Source organism: Monodelphis domestica, chromosome 3 (genome assembly GCF_027887165.1).
Source record: "Monodelphis domestica isolate mMonDom1 chromosome 3, mMonDom1.pri, whole genome shotgun sequence".
Taxonomy (NCBI): domain Eukaryota; kingdom Metazoa; phylum Chordata; class Mammalia; order Didelphimorphia; family Didelphidae; genus Monodelphis; species Monodelphis domestica.
Genome location: NC_077229.1, coordinates 436,465,315 through 436,476,879, shown reverse-complemented (window position 1 = coordinate 436,476,879; position 11,565 = coordinate 436,465,315). Strand labels below are relative to the sequence as shown.

At 35.0% G+C, this 11,565-nt stretch overlaps 1 long non-coding RNA gene across 1 annotated transcript; it reads left to right on the top strand.

Moving 5' to 3' along the window:
- Nucleotides 1-14: 14 nt before the first annotated feature.
- Nucleotides 15-11,292, top strand: LOC103091932 (uncharacterized). Its single transcript, XR_464698.3, has 3 exons — nt 15-387; nt 9,059-9,136; nt 9,564-11,292. It is a non-coding gene; the product is annotated as an uncharacterized LOC103091932 (long non-coding RNA).
- The last annotated feature ends 273 nt before the right edge of the window (nt 11,293-11,565 follow it).

Genomic DNA, 11,565 nt, shown 5'->3' with positions numbered 1-11,565 from the left:
GCAGAGTCGGAGTTTTAGAGTGACACACCGCTAAGTAAACCGGACCAGAGACAGGGAAAGTCAATGCCCACCATCCCTGGAAATAAGCCTCAACCGCTCCGGTACTTAGAAAAACACAGACAGACAGACGGACGTGTTCTGGACTCCCTCTCCATTTCTAGCAGACATCTATCTTTGGAACAATTTCATGGAGTCGCTTAAAGAAAACCATAACAAAAATGGAGAGGCAAGCCCTTACCATTAGATGTGAGGTGTATGCAGGGAAGGGAGCGGAATATCCCCTCTGACAGTTCCCGGGGGGACCCCAAGATTCTAGAGAATCCAGTTTGAAAATCACCGTGTCGGAAATTACTGTTCTTGCTGTGAGACGGGGCTTTATAAGTGAAAGTAAGGAAAGGAGGGAACTTTGGGCGATCAAGATCAAAGTTGTGGCTTAATCAGGGCACTGGGAACTTTCCCTTCCCTGAAAAGCCTACTCTGCTTAAAGTGTATAACAAACAAATACTTTGGGGCTGTTCACTAACCTGTCCTATTATCTCTGGAGGCATGTCTTCTAGAAAGCCATGCTTGGCGTCAGAACGGACCTGGCTTCAAGGACGGCTTCTCTAACACATAACTCATTCTGGATCCCACCAAAGAATTCTCTAAAACTGTAAATTAAAGAAGTAACTGATCTAGTTGGAATTCTCTGCAGTAAACAAATTACAGCTTTGAACAACATATATGCATATGTATATATAGTAATTTAATTACATGTATAATGTGTATTTGTGTACTTATATGGAACTAAAGAGAATATAGGATTAACTAGCATAGAAAAAGCAAATTTGTTTGCATAGCATAATAAATAAGAGCACTGGGTGCAGAGTCAGAAGTTCCAGGTTCACTGTATGTGATTTAGGACAAGCCCCTTAATCTTTGGAATCCTCAATTGCTTCATCTGCAAAGTGAGGTTAATAACAATCTAAGATTTATGTAGCATTTTACCTGTTATCTCATTTGATCTTCACAATAACCCAGTAAAATATACTCTTTTGTTATCTTAATTTTACCGGTAGAAGTTGTGATATTTCCAGATTTTGCAGAGATGGTTCTGGTCTGATGCAGCTGTTCTGGTCTGGGGACTTTTCAAGCCCTTTTCAGTGCTACTCATCCACCTTTGGCATTTACCTTTCACCCAACTCTCACCTGTGGCTCCGAGAAGCTATAGGATATGCAGTGGCACAGTAAAACCATCTTGATAGATGGGCTAAACTATGTTGAGAGTAACTGATGGGCCTCAAGGCTGTCAGTGAGTTAGGGGGATGAATACCCCAAACATGTGAAGACTTCCTCTGGAGGAATGGGCAGATGAAAAGGTTATTCCAATAGCCATGAAAGTGGCCAAAGCAGGTACTTTGGAGTATTTACAGCTTCTTCAGACATTAAAAATAACATGGTCATCCACTGTATCCAGGAACATTTCCAGCCATCCTGACTTTTGCCTTGCCACTGACTGAAAGAGAGTGAGGCTGACTACTTTATGCATCTCTTCCTCACTTAAATCCAATTCACATGCAAGTCAAGACCTCACCCAGTGATTGCCACTGGTCCTCTTTTGAAAGGAAGAATAGACAGCATTAGAGGGTAGTTGTGTTTAGAAAGTTCATTATAAAACATATACTTCTATATACAGGTAAGCTATTTCTTTGAAAGAAAATATAAAGGTACAGCATTATGAGTTTTGATAAGTTGGGGGGTGGATCTTTTAAACTTAATAGCAGAGTCAAGATTAGAATTGTAGAATTTTAAAGTAGGTAGGAGTCTGAGTTCATTTTGTCCAGGCCCCTTGTTTTATATATAAGACAGCTGGTCACAAAATTAATAGCAAAAGGGGCAGCTGGGTGTCTCAGTGGATTGAGAGACAGGAGGTCCTAGGTTCAAATCTGACCTCAGACACTGCCCCACCCCCACACCCCCATTGCCTACCCCTTCCCACTCTTCTGCCTTGGAACCAATACACAGTATTGATTCCAAGATGGAAGGTAAGGGTTGTTTTTTTTTTTAATTAATAGGAGAAATGAAAATAGAAGAACCCAGTTTCCTTGACTCTCATTTCTAGGTTCCCTCACTCTATCAAATTATCTCTGGAGAAATCCCATAGTCTTTTTTTAAAACTCACTCCTTGACAATTTTTAAACAAAACTAGTTATTGAGATAATTTTCTTATCTCCAACCTACTCTCTCATACTATAGTCAAGAACTATTAGCTCTTATCCTGAGTCAGTCCAGAGCTGTGCCCCAACCTTCTGTGACTTTTATCTACTATGAAGAGATGTCTTTCTTTTCTACAGGATGAATGAGGAAGCTCCATCCTGTAAAGATCCCACCTTCATTGTCACTAGATAGAGGCAAAGTTTGAATTAAGCATAAAATTTTATTCCATAGAATCAACCCATGTGAATGCCGGCTCCAATCCCTGTCCCAAACACATTCCATTTCATATGCTCTGATGGTGTTTTATTTATCAATACTATATATTTGTCGCTATAAAGTATTTATTGTTATTATAATAAAGTGTCTATGATATTTTGTCCTGGACTTCTGTTTTTCCCTGCTTTGCAAGGAGATCTCCATTAGCTATAACAGTTTCAAGAAATGGTGATATTCAAACTAATTTTCTTTGACTTTACATTGGGGGGGGGGTTGCATTAATGGCTCATTTAAATAGATGGTTTATAAGGATTCAATTAGAACATATGTAAGAACTATGCAAACTTTAAAGAGCTTTATAAACATTAGTTACTATTATTTGTAATATGTACCTGAAAACACATATTGCTATTGTTCAAATATGGGTTGAGATAAATTAAACATTAATTAATTTTAAAGTATTACTGAATTCATAGTAGTTATCTGATATACATTTCTTTCAACAAGGTACGTTAAAAATATAACCAGTCATAGGTGGGTAACATTGTGAAACTAGCATACTGGTCTAGTATAATCCAAAAGGCGGGGAGCCATTGGTCTAATGAAGGGGTTCTTAACATGGAGTACGTGGATAAATTTCATGAGAGCCATCAACTTGGATTGAGAGAAAAATCTTTTTTCTTTAGATCTTTACTTCAATATAATTGATTTTCTGCACAATCCTATATATTTTATTTTATGCATACAAAGGGATCTGTATGCCTCACTAAATTGAAAAAAGGGTTCATGACAGTGTAGAAGGTTAAGTCTAGTGGGTGAGATTTACAGAGAAATAACCACTTACACAAAGCAACCTAAATCAAGTGCTAAATCAAATACAATAGATGTGAAGGCGTATAACACAAATAATAAGTGCTACAGGTGATCAGGAAGGGGGGAAGGGAATTTTCTACACTTAGAGGTTGGGGGTGGAGAGTAGCATTTATTCCTTTACCTAGAAAACTAGATAGTGGTGAAGTTTCAAAGGAATTTTCTTAGCCTGCTATTTAAATGTAGTTAATTCATAGTATACTTTACCACCCTAAGAATTTTTTGTCAGTAGCAGGGATCCTCTGGCACATCTGTGGGACTTTTTTTCAGGATCTCTTCAATTAGCTCATCAAGCATTTCTTAAGCTTTCAAAATGCAAATGTTGGGGAATTTCTAAGGTTGGATTCCTATAGAGGTCAGAGAGAATCTGACCACTTTAGTAGCCAAATTGAAAACAAAATTATTTAATAGCATGCTAAGGAAAACCACTCATTTAGTAGTTTCAGTAGACTGAGTTTTTATAACTTTTGGGGGCCATTTAGAGTCACATAGCCAGATATCTCTATTCTGTGGCAACAGAATCCAAATAAGTAAAACATTTTCCAGAAGAGGAGTAGCAAAAGAGAGAACCAACCAAGAGAAAGGAGATAGAAGTAAGGAGGAATATTTGCCATGAAAATTACAGAGCTTGTTATGAGAATAAGGAAAAAACATTTCCATTTACCATGAAACTGTTGTCAAAATGACTGTCATAAATTGCAAAGAATCAGATGGAGAGAAAGAAGATGCCTTTTCATTCTCTTCTTTGAATCCAAACTTGGCATTATATTTTCCCAGCAATTAATTTATTGTTTTAATGTTCTATTTTATTTTTTTGTTAAACATTTCCCAATTACATTTTTCTCCAGTAATATTTTATTGAATTCTTCCCAATTACATGTAGAAGCAATTTTTGACATTTGTTTTCTGGCATTTTGTAATAAAAAATTTCTCCCTCCCTGTAATCTGTCATGAAAAAAATATTTCTATATTTATTATGTTGTGAAATAAAACATATCATACATACAAGACAAAACTCACAAAGTAGAAAATGGTATGCTTTGATTGGTATTCAGACTCCATCAGTTCCTTATGTGGCAGTGAATAGCATTTTTCAATGTAAGTCCCTTGGAATTATCTTGGATCCTTGCATTACAGCAATTAATTTAAATTGCTTTATTTTTATTCTTTTTATTTATATTGTTGTTTGAGTTGTATATATTGTCTTTCTGGTTCTGTTTATTTCACTTTTCATCAGTTCATATAAATCTCACATTTCTATGTAGTCATCATTTTTATTGTTTCTTATGGCATAGTAATATTAGATTATATTTATATACTGCAACATTTTTAGTGATTCTACAGTATATGGACAGTTTCTGGTTCTTTTCTTCTATAAAAAATTGCTATAAATATTTCAATGCATATGGAACTTTTTCTTTTATCATTGATCTCCTTTGGGGGTATATATATTCCACCAACAGTGGGATCCCTGGGCCAAAGAATTTGGACATGTTAGTAATTTTCTAAGTCACTTTCCAAAATGTTTGGACCAGTTCAAAGTGTTCTGGTGTACCTATCTCTCCACAATCACTCCAGTATTGACTGTTGCTTGTTTTACTTTTACCTGACTATCCTTATTGAACTTCATTCAGCTCAAATAAAATCTACTACAAATGTTTCTTTGTTAGGACATTGTAGTTGAGAGTTATTACCAACCAAGATTTAATTTTGAAGAGCAGTCAACAGGAGTCCAAATTGCCATTTTGGACTGCGGTGTCAGATAAGCCAGAGAGTAAACACCAAACTGAAGTCCAAAGAAAAATTAAACACAGAGGAAAAGAAGTGGAGATTCCAAAGCCATAAGCAAATCCAAGAGTCAATACATCCATGATCTTAGCAAATTGGGGAGCTAGAAATTAGGAACATGAAGTGGATTCTGCAACTGTAAGAGTTGCTGGTCCACTGCTTCACTTTGGTTATTAATTTCACCAATGCCTTCCTGTCCTTGGCTGGAGTCCTTAAATTTGCACATCCCCTCCAGGAAAGCAAATTGTAATCCATCCATGTCTGCTCATGCAATGTGACTCTCCTCCCTATCCTCCTATCTGTTAGCCAAAGGAAGTCTACCCAAGCCAATGCACACCCAATCCCATTATTCTTTTCAGTTAGGGCTATAATAATATAGGAAGATTTGCAGATTCAGCAGCTGCTGTGTGTGAGGCACTGTGCTATATCCTGGGGATACAAAAACAAACCATGCCTCCCCACAAAGAATTTACATTCTATAATTTATTCATTTGCTCCTTCTTCTTGGATCCCTCCACTCAAAACCTGTGTGCCAGACCTGTCTCATCCTAACAAGTGAAAAGGCTATGACTTAGATGGTAGACTCCATCTCTGTCCTCTGTTCAAGGATCAGTCTAAACAAGTAATGATTGTATCTGATCATTAGATGATGCCTTTACTTTTAATAGAGCAACTTTCAAAGGCAGTCTACTACTAAGGCATAGAGACATTAGGATTCTTATAGCTAGAGGAAAGACTCATATTAACCAAACCACAGCCCTTGGAGATATTAACATATAATTTTTTGTTACCATTTATTCTTATATTTTTATATATAACACAGTACAATGTGCAATAGAACAATAACAATACATATGATTTGTTACAACTACATAATAAATTATATTAAATATTCTTATCTAAGAGAAACAAATTCTCACAGTAGCTGTCCAAAAATCTTCTCATGCTTTCCCCCCCCCTCTAAATTCTCTTTCCTCCTCAAAAAGGCTAATAATATATCTATATCATATTATAGGTTCTGTATATATATTATTATATAATATATACCTCCCTGTTTGCCATGTTGTGAAACAAAACATATAATTTTTTATTACTAGCACTTAATTGTGCACTAAATGTAGTCTTCACCCAGAAGGATACAAAAAGATAGCTCATTTAATTAATTTTTATGAGACTTTCCCCTACTCAGCTTTCATTTCTCACTCTCCCAACTGTTCAAATTCCTTAATCTCCTAACCTCATTTGCTCCCTTCCTTTCCCACCCTCCTTACTCATAGCTCTTCATTCCAACTTTTTAAAAAAAAGTTTTGATAAAGTTGGAAATTCAACAAGACAATACCTTGGCCTTTTTGTATGTCCCTTCCAATCCCTCATCTAATATTTTATACTTTCCAACTTTTTTTTTGAGACTCACAAATGGATCTCTAATTTTCCTTAAGGATTTTTATTGTGCTTACATTTCATACAAGTTATATTGCATTTTCTATTTTTGTTATTTTTGATGATGCCTCAGTATGTCTTTCTTAATAGTATTTCTTTGCAACTCTTCTTTGGCTCCTATGACACTTCCCACTTTGGGCATTATATTATGATAAAAATTATACATGCTATTATAATGATCATGATGACAATGATAGAGTCATAGTGTATAGTGGAATGAAAAATGTATTTGAAGTCAAAGGACCTATTCGTGTCCTGATACTGTTACTTGTACGATCTTAAGCAAGTCATTTAAATTCTTTAGAACTCAATTTTCTCAGGTGGCCTCTTGATTTCTTGGGATTCCCTTCCAACTCTTAATTCTAGAAACTGATGTACTTGTTCTTTGTGAAGCCCTTCATTTATCCAATTAAATTTGTTTTCATTCCCACCTTTTGTCCTTTTGTCAGCAAACATGTGACCCTTTTTTGTCCTTAATAAAGTTTCCAAAAGAATAATTAAGTTTTCATGATTTCCTCATCATCGACCTTATAATTCTCTCTCCTGGAATTTTTCAATGAATTACCTATCCTCTTATTTGTAATTATTTTTCTAGATTACATGTAGATACAATTTTTAATAATCACTTTCTGACATGTGCCACCATGCAATACATGTTTCGATGCTTGTCATGTTGTGAAAGAAAACACATATTGCCTATATAGGAAAAAAGACTCATGAAAAAAATGAAGTAGAAAATGGTTCATTTTCATGCTTCATGCTATATTCAGAGTGCATCAGTTCCTGCTATGGCAAATGAATAGCCTTTTTTCTTTTTTTTTTTTAAATTTAATTAATTAAGAATATTTTTCCATGGTTACATGATTCATATTCTTTCCCTCCCATCCTCCTCCCCCCCTCCTATAGCCAACAAGCAATTCAACTGGGTTTTGCATGCATCATTGAATTGGATAGTCTTTTTCATCAAGAGTTTTAGAGCTGTCTTCAGTCCTTGCAATGGTGATAATAGTTATGTCATTCACAGACACATTATTGCTGTTTCTATGTACAACATTTTCCTGATATTTCTCAATGAATTTTGCGCCACTTTATTTGAGTATTTCTGGGTTTTTTTTGTGATTGTCTTTTTTATTTTCTTATGACACAATAATATTCCATTATAATAATATACCACAACTTGTTCAGCTATTCCCCAACTGATAGGTCATCCTTTGGTTTCTAATTCATTGCCACTACAAAAAGAGCTGCCAAAAATATTTTTGCACAAGTAGGCCCTTTCCCCCTCTCTTTGATATCTTTGTGATATAGACCTAGTAGTGGTATTTCTGGGTCACACATGCACAGTTTTATGACCATTTGGACATGGTTCCAAACTACTCTCCAGAATGGTTGGAGTAGTTCGTAGCTCCAACAACAGAATATTAGCATCCCAGTTTTCCGCATCCCCTGCAACATTTATCATTTTCCTTTCTTGTCATATTAGCCAGATGTGAAGTGGTACCTCAGAGGTGTTTTAATTTGCATTTCTCTAATTAATAGTTATTTGGAACATTTTTTATATGACTAAATTTCTTTATCTGAGAATTGCCTGTTCTTATCATTTGACCATTTATCAATTAGGGAATGACTTGTATTCTTATAAACCTGACTCAGTGCTCCATGTATTTGCGAAATTAGGTTTTTGTCAAAGACACTTGCTATAAAATTTTTCCCCCAATTTGTTATTTCCCTTTTGATCTTGGTTGCTTTAGTTTTGTTTTTGCACATCTTTTTAAATGTAATGTAGCCAAAGTTATCTATTTTACATCTTATAATGTTTGAATGTATGAAGTAGAAATACCAAAGCCTTATGGAGTTTCGAGTGTCTTCCGACCCCCAAATGTATCAAAAGGCAACTTCATGCAATGGAGGTCAAATGGAGAGAATTCTGTATTTTAAGAAAAAGGAAATAAATAATTGGAAAAAATTAGAAAAAAGGAAAAAAATAATTGTTTGTTCACAAATTCTTCCCTTATTCATATGTCTGACAGATATACTATGTTGTATACCTAATTCCCCTTTATTTCTAAATCATATATCCATCTATCTTGATATATGATATGAGATATGGGTCCATGCCTAGTTTCTGCCACACTGTTTTTCAGTTTTCCCATCAGCTTTTGTCTAATAGTGTGAGTTCTTCCAAATGTTTGGATCTTTAGATTTGTCAAATAGATTATTATGGTCATTTGCTAATGCATATTAAATTCCTAATCTCTACAACTCTATTTCTATAGCAGATGTTTTTGATGGTTGCTACTTTATAATTCAGTTTGAGATCTGGTATAGCTTGGCCACCTTACTACATTTTCTTTCATTAATTCTCTTGATATTCTTGATCTTTTGTTTTTCCAAATAAATGTTACTATTTTTTCTAGCTCTGTCAAGTAATTATTGGATAGTTCAATCAGTATTACACTGAATAAAGTTAGGTTAGATAGAATTGTAATTTTTATTTTATTAACTCAGCCTACCTATAAGCAATTAATGTTTTTTTTTTATTGTTTAGATCTGAACTTACTTGTATGAAAACTGTTTTGTAGCTGTTTTCATATAGTTCCTGATTTGTCAACAGATAGACTCCCAGGTATTCTATATTGTCTATAGTTGATTTAAATGCTGTTTCTCTTTCTATCTCTTGATGTTGGACTTTACTGATAGTATAAAGAAATGTGGATGGTTTCCTGTGGGTTTATCTTATATCCTACAACTTTGCTAAAGTTGTTCATTGTTTCTATTAGTTTTTGGTTTCTCTTAGTTTTGGGGACTCACTAGGATTCTCTAAATATATTATCATATCACCTGCAAAGAGTGATAGCTTTATTTCCTCAATACCAATTCCAATTCCTTCCATTTTTTCTCTTATTGCTATAACTAGCATTTCTAGTACAATATTGAATAGTTGTGATAATATGGACATCTTTGTTTCACTCCTTATCTTTTTGGGGATTTTTCTATTCTCTTCAAATTGAATTTGATCAAATGAATCTTCTTTCCTTTTTCTTAAAATACAGAATTCTCTCCATTTGACCTCCATTGCATGAAGTTGCCTTTTGATTCATTTGGAGGGGGCGGAAGACACTCGAAACTTCATCAGGCTTTGGTATTTCTACTTCATACATCACTGCCTTTTATTTATCTTCATTATCAGTTCTTTGGTGTTCTAAAGAGTTTCCAAATAATGAAAGAAATAAAACATGGTGTTCCACCTATAAGGACTAGATATATGGAATAAGAAAGTTTGGGTCATCTCCACACTGAGACATCCAGCAATGCCTGGTTCACAGATGGAAATCCTTTCTCCAGTATCCCCTCTAACATCTCCCCTGCCCCTATACATGCACACAAACACATACATTTGCTTGGTTCCTTACATTTTAATGGATCCCATAATTCCTTCTTAGGGGCCAAGAGCTAATGATAGTTATTCATGCTGCCCTGGAAGTCCCCTGAGACAGTACTTAGACAGCTTTTGCCCTCCTCAATATTCCACATTCTGTTTCAATGTCTTTTCATAAGCTCTCTCCCATGCCTGGAATTCACTCATTCCTCAACTCTCCTCTTGGAATTAGTGTCCTTAGAGGGTCAGCTCAGGTACCACCTCCTAAGGACGCCTTTCTCTGGTCTCCTAGTTGTTAATATCATGTCCTCCTCCTAATGATTTGATTCTTATTTATCAGGGGAAACATACTCTCCCCAAAGAATGCAAATCTCACTAAAGACAAACATTGGGCTTTTTTCCTTCCTTTTATCTTTGCACCTCTAGGACATAGCACAATGCCTTGCCCATAACTGAAGCTTTATAAATGTTTATTGCTGCAAATCACTTATCAGCTTAATGGGGGAGGGAGAGAGAGAGAAAGATGAAGAGAGCAAACGAGGAACTCAAAATGTTAGAAAAAAGAGTGCCAAAATTGTTTTTACATATAAATGGAAAAATAAAAGACTACTAAAAATTTTTAAATGCTTATTGCATGAATGAGTGGATAAATAACTAAAAGAAATATTAGGAATGAATAACTTCATATAGGCTTTTTTTGGTAAGCTATGTAGATCAAGTTTCATCATGTTGGAGTCCTGTGGCTTGTCAGCCTCAGCAAGTATTTAAAAATATCCTACTTGTCTTCTCCTTTTAATTAGGAGATTATTATAATAATAAAGCCTTGACAACAGGTGCTCTTTGTCTTTTATCCTTTCCACTTAATATTCATAGATAACAGTCACATAGTACTGTAAGATTTGCAAAGTACTTTATACATGTTAACTCATTTGATCCTTACAGCCATCCAGTGAAGTAGATCATCCCCAATATATACAGATCAGAAAACTGAGGTTTGTCCAAATTTGTACAGCTAGTGAGTATCTGAGGCCAGATGGTTTTCCTGACACCAGACTAGCACACTATCCATTATTCCAAGTTGCCCACAAGCTTATTACTTACTCTTTTATTTCTTCATTTAAGCATCTTAATTTTTCATCCTGACTCTCCTTCCTAAAAAAGTCTTGAGTACTCTTCAACTCCACCTCTTGGCTTTTTTTAGTCTCAGTTAAAATTTCACCTTTTGCAATAAGCTTTCCAGCCTCTTTTATTGACAGTGCTTTCACTTTGAGATTACTTTCAATTTATTCAGCATATAATTTAAAGTATATAGTTGTTAGCATACTTTCTCCCCCCCCCCCTTAGAAAATGAGCTCTTAGAAGACAAAGATGGGTTTTGCTTTTCTTTGTATCCACAGTTTTCAGTAATGCCTGGCACAGAAAAAAATTACTAAATAAATACTTGTTGACTGACTCCTGGTCTTACATTTTTGGCATGTAAACTAAACTATCACATTCCAGTTGTGCCAGTCAAGTCATGGTTCTACTTGTAAATCCAGTTCTTTTTTTCTTTTCCTTTTTTTTTAAGTAAATAAATTGACAAGTTTTTATTGAGTTCTTGATACAAGTGTGGGGATGTGGGGGAATAACAGTTTAAAGTACCTGGCTTCTGGATATTTATAATCTAGTGGAGAGGG